This window comes from Geotrypetes seraphini, chromosome 13, assembly GCF_902459505.1.
Source record: "Geotrypetes seraphini chromosome 13, aGeoSer1.1, whole genome shotgun sequence".
In the NCBI taxonomy this organism is placed as follows: domain Eukaryota; kingdom Metazoa; phylum Chordata; class Amphibia; order Gymnophiona; family Dermophiidae; genus Geotrypetes; species Geotrypetes seraphini.
The window spans coordinates 2,449,178-2,463,867 of record NC_047096.1 but is presented as its reverse complement, the minus strand read 5'-3'; positions in this window follow the sequence as shown (position 1 = coordinate 2,463,867).

Genomic DNA, 14,690 nt, shown 5'->3' with positions numbered 1-14,690 from the left:
ACAGTTCATCACTGGTGCCTGCAGTTTGGTCTGCAGAGCTGCAAAGCACGCAACAAGCCACTGATAACTGACGTTCAAAGGTACAACTGGATCCATTGGGCATGGAAGCACTCAAGCTATGGATGATTAGGTCACTTTCAAAGGTCTTACAACCATCGGCTCTAAAAGCCCTAACTCACTCATTATCTTGAAACTAGATTACTGTAGCTCCCTTTAGAAAGGCATATCACAGAAAGAAATAAAACACTTACAAATAATCCAAAAACACTGCAATAAAAATTACAAACTCAAGGAAATTTGACCATATCACTCTACTTCTCAAAAGCGCTCACTGGTTACCAATTTCATATAGAATCACTTATAAAATAGCCCTCCTGACCTTCAAACTTCAACAGTCAAAACTTCCAGCATATCTGAATAAGCTTCTACTACCTCATGTAATTCCAAGGACACTCAGATCCACAAACCAACACCTATCCCTTCATTGAAAATTATAAATACAAGGCGTGCTGAAATTTTTTTGATTACCGCTGCCCAAACATGGAATTATTTGCCACTTTACCTTGGAGAAGAAACCATACTGGAGAGATTTAAAGGCTCCCTCAAAGCTTTATATAGATGCTTTTGAAAAATAACAAGAATTAGTTGATTGATCAGTCCACTTCCTCACAATCTTTGTCCTGCCATGAACAAATACAGTCATATTTTAGTCTGCTCTTAATCTCTTCCCTATTTATGTGCTTTTCTAAGAAAATTGTAGTTCTTCCTTAAATCCTCCCTAACAAGTTTGACACGTGTACTGTCTGTCATTTATATGTTTCAAGATGCCTATTTTTACATTGTAAATCGCTCAGAAATTTTTTATAAGTGTTTTTATCAAATTTTAATAAAACTTGAAACTTTCCCCCTGTTTGATAATCAGACCCATATGTGAGGAGGTTTCTTGGAGAGGAGTTCAAGCCCGAGTGCCTCAACCTCACTGTGAAGCATCCTTTGAAGGTCACTTTCTGAGACTGCATGCTTGACGGTGGCATCAGATGTCTGTACATCATTGATAGAATGGTTAAGGGGGGCCAAGTACATCACAATAGTGCAAAAGTGCATGGTGCCTGTTCTGTGATAATGCACCTTGCCATCGCTCCAAACGGGTGATCAACTGAAAGTTTCAGAACAACATCAAATCAATTGACTTGGCCTGCCCAATGTCCGGATCTGAATCTGATTGAGAACTTAAGGCACAATTTGACCTGAGAGAGATCCAAGAGACATCCACCATCAAAATGTGAGTTGATCTGAGTCACTCATTGCAGCCTGGAACCACATTGATCATGGGTGACAATCATCTCATCAAACTGATTCATTCAATGTCGACAAGGTGCAAACAAGTGATCAAGAACACTAACTACTGAGCCATCACTGACTCACAAAACAGCCTTTTTCAATGCCACCTATTTTGCAGTCCGTACAACTGCTCCCGATATAGTGGTTTGGCCGAGATGACACGGAGCTGTAGAATGCTGGAGGACCAGTCCGCAAACACCTTTTTGCTTCCCCATTGAGCAATCAAAAAACCACAAAGAGAAAAGAGGTAAAAGCACCATGTTTACACCCAACTGGGAGAGAGTAGTACTTATGCGTCCATCCCTGACGCCATCTTGGCCTCCCATTTTTTTGACACCTGCACTAGGCCTGGCTAGCTGAAACACTGGTGAATGAGAAAATAATGGGTTAATCTCCAAGGGAGATGAATGGAAATATTTGTCAGCTAGACAAGGCTCGCAGGCCTCATTCTCCTTAAACTGTCTTATATTTTTTCTTATGACACTTTTAATCTGACTTCTATTCTGCCTTTTTTCAAGCATCATGTTCTTTTAGGATAGGTCATTCTCTTTGATCCGGGTCATGGAGTGTAGGCCCAAGGTTATTTCATTAGATTGCTTTGTACCCTCAGATAAGGTATAATTGTACTGAACAGGTTTTTGGGCATCTGGCCTAGTCTGCCAAAATAATTGATATTTTGGTGCTTTTTTGCCCCCATCCTGAACACGTGGGTTTGCCTCATCTATCACCAAGTCCAATTAGTGGTACCCTTGAAATTATTTCTGGGCACGGAATTACAAACACCTGTGCATGATTTCATTATAACAAGAAAGTGTTATCTTTAGTTCTCCAACTTTTTCAAAAACATTTGAAAACTTGGCTATTCTCAAAAATGTAATATTTCCTCCTCTTTATTATACTAAGTCCCTCTAAACTTTCTCTATACTGTCCTGTAGCCCTCATTGGAGTTCCTTCTCTATACCATTTCCTGTAAACCGTGCTGAGCTCTACGAGTGTGGAGATGATGCGGTATACAAATTTAAGGTTTAGTTTAGTTTAATTCTTTTTGCAAAAAGTATAGTTATGAATGATTCAGATGGGAATACTGTCACTTCAAAGAGTGGGAACATTTTATTTCTTTGACCCTGAAGATAAGAAATGTTTAATTAGGGTTTTCCATTGCAGTGTATGGGACCTGGTTATTTTCCATGATTAGGGGATTTCTGCTAATGCCAGGGTGAGCCCTTGTCACCCTGCTTGGTAGAACTCCTCAAGTGATTCTGTATGTCTGTATGTCTCCGACTTTGAATGCGTGACTAGTTTGTTTGTTTGTTCCTGGGATTAGATTAGTGTTGGTTGATGTTGGATGTTGAAACCTATTGGGCATAATTTGGCCAGTGCTACACCCCACTTTCATCTAGCCAGGTTTCACTTATTCCTAAAATGTCCAGATGCTGTTCCTAGATGACCTCATGGATCATTGAGGATTTCTTAGCAGCTGATCCTATAGTTCCAAAGGAGGGTCTGGGAGTAGCTTTGGGGTTATGTAGGTGTTTGATCTCTTGCACTTTTGTTGGTGGGGACTTGAGTTTCTTCTCCCACACACCACTGATATCTCTGAGGTCTATTGGTCTGCGGTGCCAAGGCACCTATGTATTTTGTGTTGGAAGCTTCTTAAGGCAGATTTCACTGGGAAGCACTGCAGTCCTCAAAGGTGTGGCCTCTAGAATTGTACACAATATTCTAAATAAGGTCTCACCAGAGTCTTATACAGGGGCATCAATACCTTTTTTTCCTACTGGCCATATCTCTCCCTATGCAACCTAGCATCCTTGTAGCTTTCGCCATCACCTTTTCAACCTGTTTAGCCGTCACATACAATCATACCCAGGTCCTGCTCCTCTGTCATACACATAAGTTTTTCATCCCCTAAACTGTACCGTTCCCTTGGATTTTTGCAGCCCAAATGCATGACCTTGCATTTCTTAGCATTAAATTTTAGCTCCCAAATTTCAGACCATTCTTCAAGCTTCGCCAGGTCTTTTTTCATGTTACTCTATTGCCGATTTTGGTATAATCTGCAAAGAGGCAAATCTTACCCGACAACCCTTCAGCAATATCATTTATAAAAATGTTAAAAAAAACAGAACCTTGAGGCACACCACTGGTAACACCCCTTTCCTGAGAGCGATCTCCATTGATCACTACCCTCTGTCGCCTTCCACTCAACCAGTTCCTGACCCAGCCAGTCACTTTGGGACCCATCCTGAGGGCACTCAGTTTATTTATTGGGCATCTGTGTGGAACACTGTCAAAGGCTTTGCTAAAATCTAAATACACCACATCTAGCGCACATCCTCTATCCAATTCCCTGGTCACCCAGTCAAAGAAATTGATCAGATTTGTCTGACAAAACCTACCTCTAGTGCAGTGGTTCCCAACCCTGTCCTGGAGGAACACCAGGCCAATCGGGTTTTCAGGCTAGCCCTAATGAATATGCATGAGAGAGATTTGCATATAATGGAAGTGAGAGACATGCAAATCTGCTCCATGCATATTCATTAGGGCTAGCCTGAAAACCCGATTGGCCTGGTGTTCCTCCAGGACAGGGTTGGGAACCACTGCTCTAGTGAATCCATGTTGCCTCCAGTCCTGTAATCCACAGGATTCCAGAAACTTCACCATTCTCTGTTTTAAAAGCGTTTTCATTAATTTGCTTACCACAGAAGTCAGACTTACCGGCCTGTAATTCCCTACTTCTTCCTTATTTCCACTTTTGTGGAGAGGGACCACATCTGCCCTTCTCCAATCTTCCGGTACCACTCCTGACTCTAGAGACTCTAGAGACTCAGTGAAAAGGTCAGTCAGCGGAGCCACGAAAACTTCCCTAAGTTCCTCAGCACTCTCAGATGTACACCATCTGGCCCCATCGCTTTGTCTACCTTTAATTTAGCTAGCTCCTCACGAACACAACCCTCTGAAAATCGATCAGGGTCTATTACGCCTCCATCCCTATTCATGTTTGTCTTCTGTGGTCCTGCTTCTGGCGCTTCAGCCGTGAACACAGAACAAATATTTGTTAAGTAATTCGTCCTTTTCTTTATCAGCTTCTACATATTCCTCCCCTTCACCTTTGAGTCTCACAATGCCACTTTTGCACTTCTTCCTATCACTAATATATCACAGAATAGGAAAAGGTTTTTGTAATACAAAAACAAGATAAGTTTGGGGTTTTTTTTTTTTTTTCTTTTCTCTAAATAAAATAAATGAAAATGTTTGAAGGAAAAACTAAGGACCGGTAGCCCAACACAAGTTGAACAGAAATCACTAGCTCACTCCAGCCTGTTCTAGTGGAAGGTTAGCATTTCAGAAAGTACGGGGGTGCCCTGAGCTTGGCCAGCAGGTGGCATCAGCCCTTCAGAGTCCTGCAGGAGGTCAGGTGCTATCCTTGAATACACCAGTACATTCCTTGTGCAGGCACACACCCAATCTTCTTTAATTAGCCTCTATTTTTAAATAATTGAAGGGACTCGCTTCCCTCTGGTGTACTTTGCATAAGCAGAGACACACCCCCAAAGGGTGGAGGCGTAAATGAAACATGCAATCGTAGACTCAAAGAAAGGACTTTCCTAGCCTCACAAATCAGCAAAAACAGATTAAGAAATAACAAGTGTACACAGTTGTTTCTATAGATGAAACCACCTGTGGAAAATACAAGTCATACGTTGGAGGCTGTTTGGAAGGCAGAAGGGACATTTTACCTGAATCTAAATCATAGATTTTGGTGGTAGATAATGTGACCTCTTGGCCACTTCTGCAGGGTCTGGTTTAAATAGATTCCCTTTCCAGTTCAACAGCAGTACAGAAACTTGGGGAGTTTTCACTTAAGCTAATTTAAGCCTTCACGCCCATTTTGTGTCTTTTAAAAGTCTTTCCACCCTTGTACATTTTTCGCATTCTGCTGTCTAAAAATACAATTCCAAATGCATTAAAGCAGGAGTGTTTCTCTCATCTAGCCAACCTACTCTATACTTTCACCATGAAAGAACAATGAGAGACATATTCCAAAAGTCATGACGAATAAGAAACTAAAAAGCCTTGATTACATAAGTCTTCATCTCCTATGTTAAGCAAACCCAAATCAATTCTGTTTTCACAAATTATCTTAACAAGTGAAATAGAGTAAAACAGATCTTACATTTGTCTCATCACAGCGGTTAAGAACATATGAAAGGCCACATTAGATCACACTCTCTGGACCATCCCTCTCCCCAACTTTGGGGTCAAGTGCACCCAGCAGCATATGCCAATGAAAGCAGGAATTATCAATATCTGCACAGCCTAGTCAGGGCAGGATTAACCAATAGGCCAAATAGGCTCGTGCCTGAAATGGTCAGGGGGGCCCGATTAAGGAGACCATCAACATTGTTTTTTTCCAAACGGCGATGGGCTCCTCCAGCATCGATTGGCAACACGGGCCTCACCCCAATCGGTAACACAGCCCCCCCCCCCCTTCCATCGACAGGAAGTAAGACAAGCAAGCAACGCAGGTAAGAAAAGCAACGGGAACTGTAATTGTGCAAGCGGTGCTGCTTGCCTATAGCTTCCCTCTGACGCAGCTTCGTGTTTCCGCCTGGGCGCATGGTGAGGTGGGGCGGGGCAGGAGGCCCATTGTACTTGTGTGCCGATTAATCCTGCCCTGAGCCTAGTCCAGACATGGGCAACTCCGGTCCTTGAGAGCCGGAATCCAATTGGGTTTTCAGAATTTCTCCAATGAATATGCATGAGATCTATTTGCATGCATTGCTTTCAATGCATATTCATTGGGGAAGTCCTGAAAACCCGATTGGATTCCGGCCCTCGAGGACCGGAGTTGCCCATGTCTGGCCTAGTCCCACTCAGGTTGCCATGTGGCTCCAGAAAAAGAGGATGGATTGAGACATCCGGGTTTTACTTCCTTTGCTTTCAGTAGAAGTAAAACCTCCTAACTCGGGTTAGCCTTGGATGCCACTGAAAATCTGTCCTAGCTCTGCCCCCGCCTCAGACCATCCCCTCCACAAGCAGTAGGTGTGGTTCAAAGAAACCACTCAAGGAGGTCACGGGGAGGTTTGATAGGACTGGCTGAGACTGGCAGAAGGTTGCTTGGTCACTAATTTCAAGATTACATCACAAATAGAGTTGGATTTAGATTTGACTCATGCCTTCCTTGGTAGCTGAAGGCAGCTAACATTGTGGACATTTATTTATATATTCAAGCAATTTACAATTCACTAAATCACCATGGTTCACGGTGAGACATAGATGTGCAAATAATGACACAGTACGCTGGAAGACACGACATATCATAGGCAACAAAGTTCACCTCCTCCCCAGATAAAAAACGCAGAAGACAACGCAATAGAATGGTTCCAGCACCATAAGAGGCATGTGGACGGTCATTCCAGGAAGAGAGTGCCTCGTCTCATATTCTGTGGAAAGGAGGAAGAGACCACTTTCCTTTGTACAATGTTAGCTGGTAATATATAGAAATAAAGGGGATGAAGTGAGACCTTTTTTATTAGACTTACTTAATGTATGTTTTGATTAGCTTTCAAAGGTAAGCAAATGTCTATATAAGTGAAACATGAAAGCATTCCAATGACAGGAAGAGAGAGGGATGGAGCAAGGTGAAAACCCAAAAAGGGGGGGGGGGGGGGTGAGAGACAGAGAGATAGGGAGGTAATAAAGCAGTTTGTAGTGCTGGGTAGCAAAATATTTTCATTTGGATTTCAAAGCTCTTACGTTCCTGGATTGTCTTAAATTTCCTTTGAATATTCTCACTATAAAATCATGGATGTAGCGTTCTATTTTCCGGAGTGTTAGCCGACAGAGGTGACATCTTGGTTGGCATTGCAATTTTTAATATCTAATCTTCTATTTGTGTGTCGCACATACCGATGCAGGCTCAAGGTGGGGGAAGAGCAGATAGGTGTAGATCAGGGGTGTCCAACCTTTTGGCTTCCCTGGGCCACATTGGCCGAAAAAAATGTTTCTGTGGCCGCACAAACGTGCAAAAGCTGCAGCAAGACAGAGGAGGGAGCTGGCAAGATGGTACACACCTGGGGGCAGCAGAGGAAAACACTGCATCACCCTCGACCGGGGCCACAGGTTGGACCCCCCCCAGTGTAGATTGTTCTTAGTCTTTAGCTAATTGGCTCCTTCAATTTAATTGTGCATGTAACTTGACTGTGGGCCCAAACTTACCCCCAGTTTTGAACACTGAAGACAGAATGGGGGGATAATGCACTCATGCAAATAACACGCACATGTGCTATACTTCAGGTTCTTAAGATGCCCAACTAACATTTGTTTTTAAGGGTTATTTCTTTCTAGTTTTAGTTTTTTACAGGTTTCATTCAGTAAAAGAAGAAGCAAAAGCCACAACAAATGTGTTAATTTTGCAATTATCACATCTTACTAAAAATACAACACTAGAGCAGACCAGCAAAGAGATGCGTGCTGCTACAGAACCACGCTTAGGTGGCGTATTGGAATATAACAAAGATAAGTGCCCATATGTACAGTATGTATAAGCCACTTCCAAACACTTACATGTATCGCTGACATGGGAATATTAGTGTCTGCTTTATAAACCTTCAAAAAGAGCCTCCAAGGGATGGAGTCAGTGGTCTTCGTCATAAGGCGTATGGGGACAGACTTAAAGATCTCAATCTGTAGACTTTGAAGGAAAGGCGAGATATGATAGAGACGTTTAAATACCTACGTGATGTAAATGCGCACGAGTCGAGCCTTCATTTGAAAGGAAGCTCTGGAATGAGAGGTGATAGTCTCAGGAGTAATCTAAGGAAATGCGTGGAACAGGTGGTGGAGACGAGAGACTGGGTGTGAATTCAAGAAAGCGTGGGATCTGTTAGGGAGATGCTGCGGATGGGCCTTCACGTTTCTATATTTCTATCTCCAAATGCTTATAGAAATAAATGTAGCCTTAAGCCTCTTCGTAATCCCTGCAAATTGGACCCCCCCCCCCCCCCCCCTCTTCAATACATAAAGCCATGGGCAAGCCTTCAAATGTTTGGACTGGACCTCAAACGCCCAAGTGTTTGAAAGACTTGCCTAGAAAAACACTTTGATGGGGCTTGAACATTATCACTGGCCAATAAAAAACCAGAGTACGATACAAGGATTCAAACAGAGACTGGACGGATTCCTGAGGGATAAAGGGATCGTGGGATACTGAGAAAGCTAACCAGAAAATAAGTATAGAAACCCGACCAGGTCGTGCATGTGCAAGACCGGAGGGCTAGGACTTTGATGGGAAGATAGGACTCAATAGGAAACCAAGGTGGCATGGGGGCCCCTTCTGGTGATTTGGACAGGTCGTGACCTGTTTGGGCCGCCGCGGGAGCGGACTGCTGGGCAGGATGGACCTATGGTCTGACCCGGCGGAGGCACTGCTTATGTTCTTATGTTCTTCTTTTAACTCAAATTTCAACATTTCATTTGAGCAGGCATTGTATTCGCAGTATGGCAATCAACTCTATATTAATTTCAACCTTTTAAATTCAATAATCCCAACGGAGCAAAGGCCAATCCGTTTCACTCCTGGATGGCTTCTTCAGGGGAATAAGTCGACCTCTTACTGCACGTTGTTAACTTCAGTCACCAAATAAAGGACAAGTGAGAGCAGATTAGAAAGATTTATTTATTCCATTTTCTATCCTGTTCTCCCAAGAGAGCTCAGAACGGTTTACATGAATTTATTCAGGTACTTGAGCTTTTTTCCCTGTCTGTCTTGGGGGGGTTCACAATCTCTCTAATGTACCCGGGGCAATGGGGGGATTAAGTGACTTGCCCAGGGTCACAAGGAGCAGCGTGGGATTTGAACCCACAACCTCAGGGTGCTGAGGCTGGAGCTTTAACCACTGTTCCACACTACATGCAGATAAATTCTGAACTGAAAACCTAAACAAATCAAGACACTGCATGCAATGGAAAATTAAACAATACATTTTACTTTTGCACTGTGCAAAATACAAAGATATCAAAGAGGCATAGTAGGCAAAAGCATAGTGCCCGACAGTATGGCGCAGGACCTACTCTTACTGGAACATTGGTCCACAACTTGGCAACTATGTTTTAATGCCAAAAAGTGTAAGGTCGTGCACCTTGGCAGCAGAAATCCATGCAGAACTTACACCCTAAATGGTGAGACCTTAGCAAGAACTGCAGCAGAACGGGACTTAGGAGTAATCATTAGTGAAGACATGAAGACGGCCAATCAAGTGGAGAAAGCTTCATCCAAGGCTAGACAAATGATGAGATGTATCCATAGAAGTTTCGTCAGCTGGAAGCCCGAAATTATAATGCCGTTGTACAGATCCATGGTGAGACCTCATCTGGAATATTGTGTACAATTCTGGAGACCACATTATCAAAAAGATGTGCTGAGAATTGAGTCGGTTCAGTGAATGGCCACCAGGATGGTCTCAGGACTCAAGGATCTCCCGTATGAGGAACAGCTGGGTAAGTTGCAGCTATACTCACTCGAGGAATGCAGAGAGAGGGGAGACATGATTGAGACGTTCAAATATATCACGGGCCGTATTGAGGTAGAAGAAGATATCTTTTTTCTTAAAGGATCTACGGCAACAAGAGGGCATCCGTTGAAAATCAGGAGTGAGAGATTTCATAGCCACACCAGGAAGTATTTCTTCACCGAAAGAATGGTTGATCATTGGAATGATCTTCCACTGCAGGTAATTGAGGGCAGCAGCGTGATAGATTTTAAGAAAAAATGGGATAAGCATATGGGATCACTTCAAGGAAGAACTTAGGGGGGTGGGTCATTAGAGTGGGCAGACTTGGGCCCTTTTCTGCCCGTCATTCTATGTGTCTATGTTTCTATGTTTTCCAAAACTAACAGAGAAAATCGATAACTTGTCACAAAAGAAAGAGCAGGAAAACTATGTATAATCCTGGGGGAAGAGGAGAAACAGCAGCTAGAGTGGGAAAATGCTTGATATTTTGTCATTAGGCTGGAGACGTGAGCTGAAGTCAACCAGAACCCATGAATTATCTTTACACATAAATGAATAAAGGGAAATTGTCAGATTGCAACAGTTCTTCAAGCTATATCTAAATGTATCCCTGGGACCCTGTACGGACAGCATCATCTCTGTGTTTGGCACTTGTTATACAGGAAAAAAAATCCATTAACAATGTTGAGGCCATCACAAGGTTACTTGCCAAAGACTTGCTTACCTGCCTGCCAAAGCTAATTGGCTGTAATTAAGGAAGAATTTTGGCAGAGGTGATGGGTGTGGGAGGGTTACTGAGAAGGATGAGACAGGTGTTCTGGCATCACACTCCCTGAGTCTCATTCCAAGTGGCAAGTGAGACAGAATGGAAGAGCAGAGAGGTTTGAGTGAGGGTACATCCACGTCCATCTGTCCAGGGGGGAAGCCTGTGGCAGCTGAGCAAACTGAGAGGATGGACCTGTCAGAACAAAGGATCTTCTCCATCAAGTAAGTGCTTGTTTCTTGCTCGTTTACTACCTCTTTCATAATCTAGCTCCATGTCATATATGATACAAGCCAGGCCCTGGTTTTCTGTTTGGCATCCTAATGCAATCCACTCTTTGTCCCGCAGAATTTATTAGGATGGGAATTATAGAAGCAGAACTATGCCCTTATCATATGATGATATAGAGGGAGTTGGCAAGTCTGTAAGTTAATTCACTGAAGCTGTCTGTTGGATTATTTTTCCAGAGGAAACTACATTCCAGCCATTTTGACAAACATATTTTAAAGATTATTTCTTTTCTAGCCAGCGGGTGGCAGAGTAAGTATGCAATTGTTTTACTCTCACATGCCGCATTCTATTATAAATGATTCTGCAGGCAGATATGCTGAGATCTCTCCGGTAAATCCCATGTCACGGGTCCGTGTCTGGATGTAACAGATTGGTGATACTGAAACAGAGAAACACGATGGCAGATAAAGGCCAAATGGCCCATCCAGTCTGCCCATCCGCAGCATCCACTATCTCCTCCTCTCCCTATTGGCTAAGGCATTGTGAGGTCATAGAGCATTATTGTTATAAGCTAAGGGATTCGTAATCAAAACTTAAACACGTTAGAAAACCTTCCTATGTCGGCACTTGGACAACCTAAAACACAGGTCATCCAATAATCAAACTGATTTTCTGGACATGTCGCAGGACTTTATATGCCCCTGAATGCCACTGTGCATCCAGCAGGAGTAGTTAGGGCAGTATGTGGGCGGGATGGGGGCTGACCTAGACTTAGTCGTCCTGCAGGGATAATCAAATGTTTTACTAGACATCCTGGACGAAACTTAAACATTGTGAGTAAGATGATGTAAAACCAGGTATAAGTGCCAAAAAGGTATCCAAAGTGATCAGATAATCACTGCAGAGACAACATAAAGACCCACACATACTCCCCCAGTGAGCACTGACCCCCCTCACACCCCCACAAAGATCAGAATAAAAAAGTACATACCTGTTTCCAGAACACCAGCACCTGGTATAGGAAAGCCTGGTAGAGCTGCCGTTGTATAGAGCCATGGTGAGGCCTCACTTGGAGTACTGGGTTCAGTTTTGGAGACCACACTACCGAAAGGTCGTGCTGAGGATCGAGTCGGTCCAACGAACGGTCACCAGGATGGTCTTGGGGCTCAAGGATCTCACGTATGAAGAAAGATTTTAAAAAATTGCGGCTGTACTCACTTGAGGAAAGAAGAGAACGGGGAGATATGATTGAAACATATAAGTACATCACGGGACGCATCAAGTCAGAAGATGATATCTTCTGGCTCATGGGACCCTCGACCACCAGAGGGCATCTGCTGAAGATCAGGGGAGGGAAGTTTCATGGCGACTCCAGGAAGTACTTCTTCACCGAAAGAGTGGTGGATCATTGGAACAGACTCCCACTCTAGGTGATAAAGGCCAGCAGCGTGACGGATTTTAAGAGAAAATGGGATACTCACGTGGGATCTTTAAGGGAGTAAATTCAGGGGAGGGGATACTTGGAATGGGCAGACTTGGTGGGCTACAGCCCTTTTCTGCTGCTTTTTTCTATGTTTCTATGTTTCTATAGGTCTCTTAAATAGCCTGGGGACTAGTGAACCATAGAGAGGAGGACTTAAGCCCATAAGCCACTCTAACCACTTCATATATGGTGGAACATGTGTGCCCACTAAATCCCCCCCCCCTCAATCCCACTGTACTGCCTTATAGGAGTGTGTGGTGCAGTGGTTAGAGCTACAGCCTTGGTACCCTGAGGTTGTGAGTTCAAATCCCACACTGCTCCTTGTGACCCTGGGCAAGTCACTTAATCCCCATTGCCCCAGGTACATTAGATAGAGTGGGAGCCCACCGGGACAGTTAGGGAAAAAATGCTTGAGTACCTCAATAATTTGTAATTCACATAGAATTGCAGGACATATGGAATATAAATTATTAAAAATAAAATAAAAATATAGGTGCTACCTATAGCCATAAGGGCTATTGATGTTGTAGACAGGTGGGTTTTGGGGGTGTTTTGGAGGATCCCCATAACCTATAAGGGAGTTCTGATGAGATGTTTATGTGGCACCCTTTTTGTGAAGTTCACAGCAGTGCCCTCTAAAGTGCCCCACTGCTCTGTTGCCATGTCTGGGTGGTCAGTCCATTACAAGATTGGCCCTTCACATTTTTGGTAGACAAAGTGAACTAAAGATAGATGAACTGGCGGTCTGGACGATCAATGGCCTGGACATCCAGATAGACAATTTTTGGGAAAAAAAATTCTAGATGTATTTTTCGAGAGTGGATATTTTACTGCTGCCGACTTTGGACATCTAGCGCCATATGACCAACTCAGACTGAGACTTTTCTTTTGATTATGCCCCTCTATGGCTCTTTACATTGTGAGGTCATAGTGCTTTATAGTTATAGAAACAGGATTGCCAAATGGCCCATCGGCAACATCCACCATCAGAACCTTGGTCCAACCCCTGCGGAGTTCCCCAAGGATCACCCCTATCACCTACTCTATTTAATATATACATAGCTTCCCTCAGCTACTACCTGGATAATCTCGGCATAATTTCATACAGCTACGCAGATGACATCACTATTCTTCTACCCTTCAACCAACCAGAATCCTTCATAGCAAACACAATACACAGAACCCTCGAATCAGTGGCTATATGGATGACAGAGCACAAATTAAAACTTAACCCTGACAAAACAAATTTCATTCTACTTGAAAATGACAAAACTCCAACGTTAACTAATCTTGTAATAAATTCGTTTTCATACCCAATACAACCTACTTTAAAATTGCTTGGCATCACGATTGACAGAAGCTGTAACATGCAACCCCAAATTAACAAAATAATAAAGACATCATTCATGACCATGAGAAATCTGAGAAAAATCCGATCATTCTTCGAAAAGAAGCAATTCCTACTACTGGTACAATCTCTAATCCTTGGGATGCTGGACTACTGCAACATACTATACCTACCATGTCCCGCGACCATGGTGAAGCAATTGCAGACGGTGCAGAATAAAGCCCTGAGACTTGTCTATTCACAAAAAAAATATGACCGTTTCACAGAGGCTTACCATGACTCGCATTGGCTTCCAATAGAAGCGAGAGTGAACTTCAAATTCTACTGCTTACTTTACAAGGCTATCAACGGAGAAAGCCCAACTTACTGGAATAACAGACTCAATCAATCCTCCTCAATCGGACACAGAAGAACCCATTCCCTATTCTATTACCCACCATCCAAAAATGTCAAACGAAAAAAACTCTATGACAACTTAATAGCCTCCAAAGCAACTAAGTTGGACAAACAACTCACCACTCTGTTATCTTCATCCACAGATTACAAAACCTTCAAGAAAGAAATTAAAACCATACTCTTCAAAAAACACAACAATCTCAACCCAACATCCAACACTCTATAAACCCTTAGTACTCTCTAATTTTTCTAGTTACCAAACATTATCTAAAACCTATAATTCTCCCTTAAAATTTTATCTCATCATTTAATCTATTACTTCAAAGTTGAAATGTAATTCTTGTTTTAGTTTGGATGTAATCCACCTTGAACCGCAAGGTAATGGCGGAATAGAAATCCCTAAAGTAATGTAATGTAATGTATTTCCTTAGATTACTCCTGAGACTACCACCTCTTAGCTTCATCCTATGCCCTCTCCTTCCGGAGTTTTCCTTCATTTGGAAAAAGACTCACCTCCTGTCTCGAAGCCATCACAGAAACATGTCCACTCTGTATTATAGTACCATCACCCGAAGCACGTGTATTGTAACACCCTTACAGAAGCTCATGTAA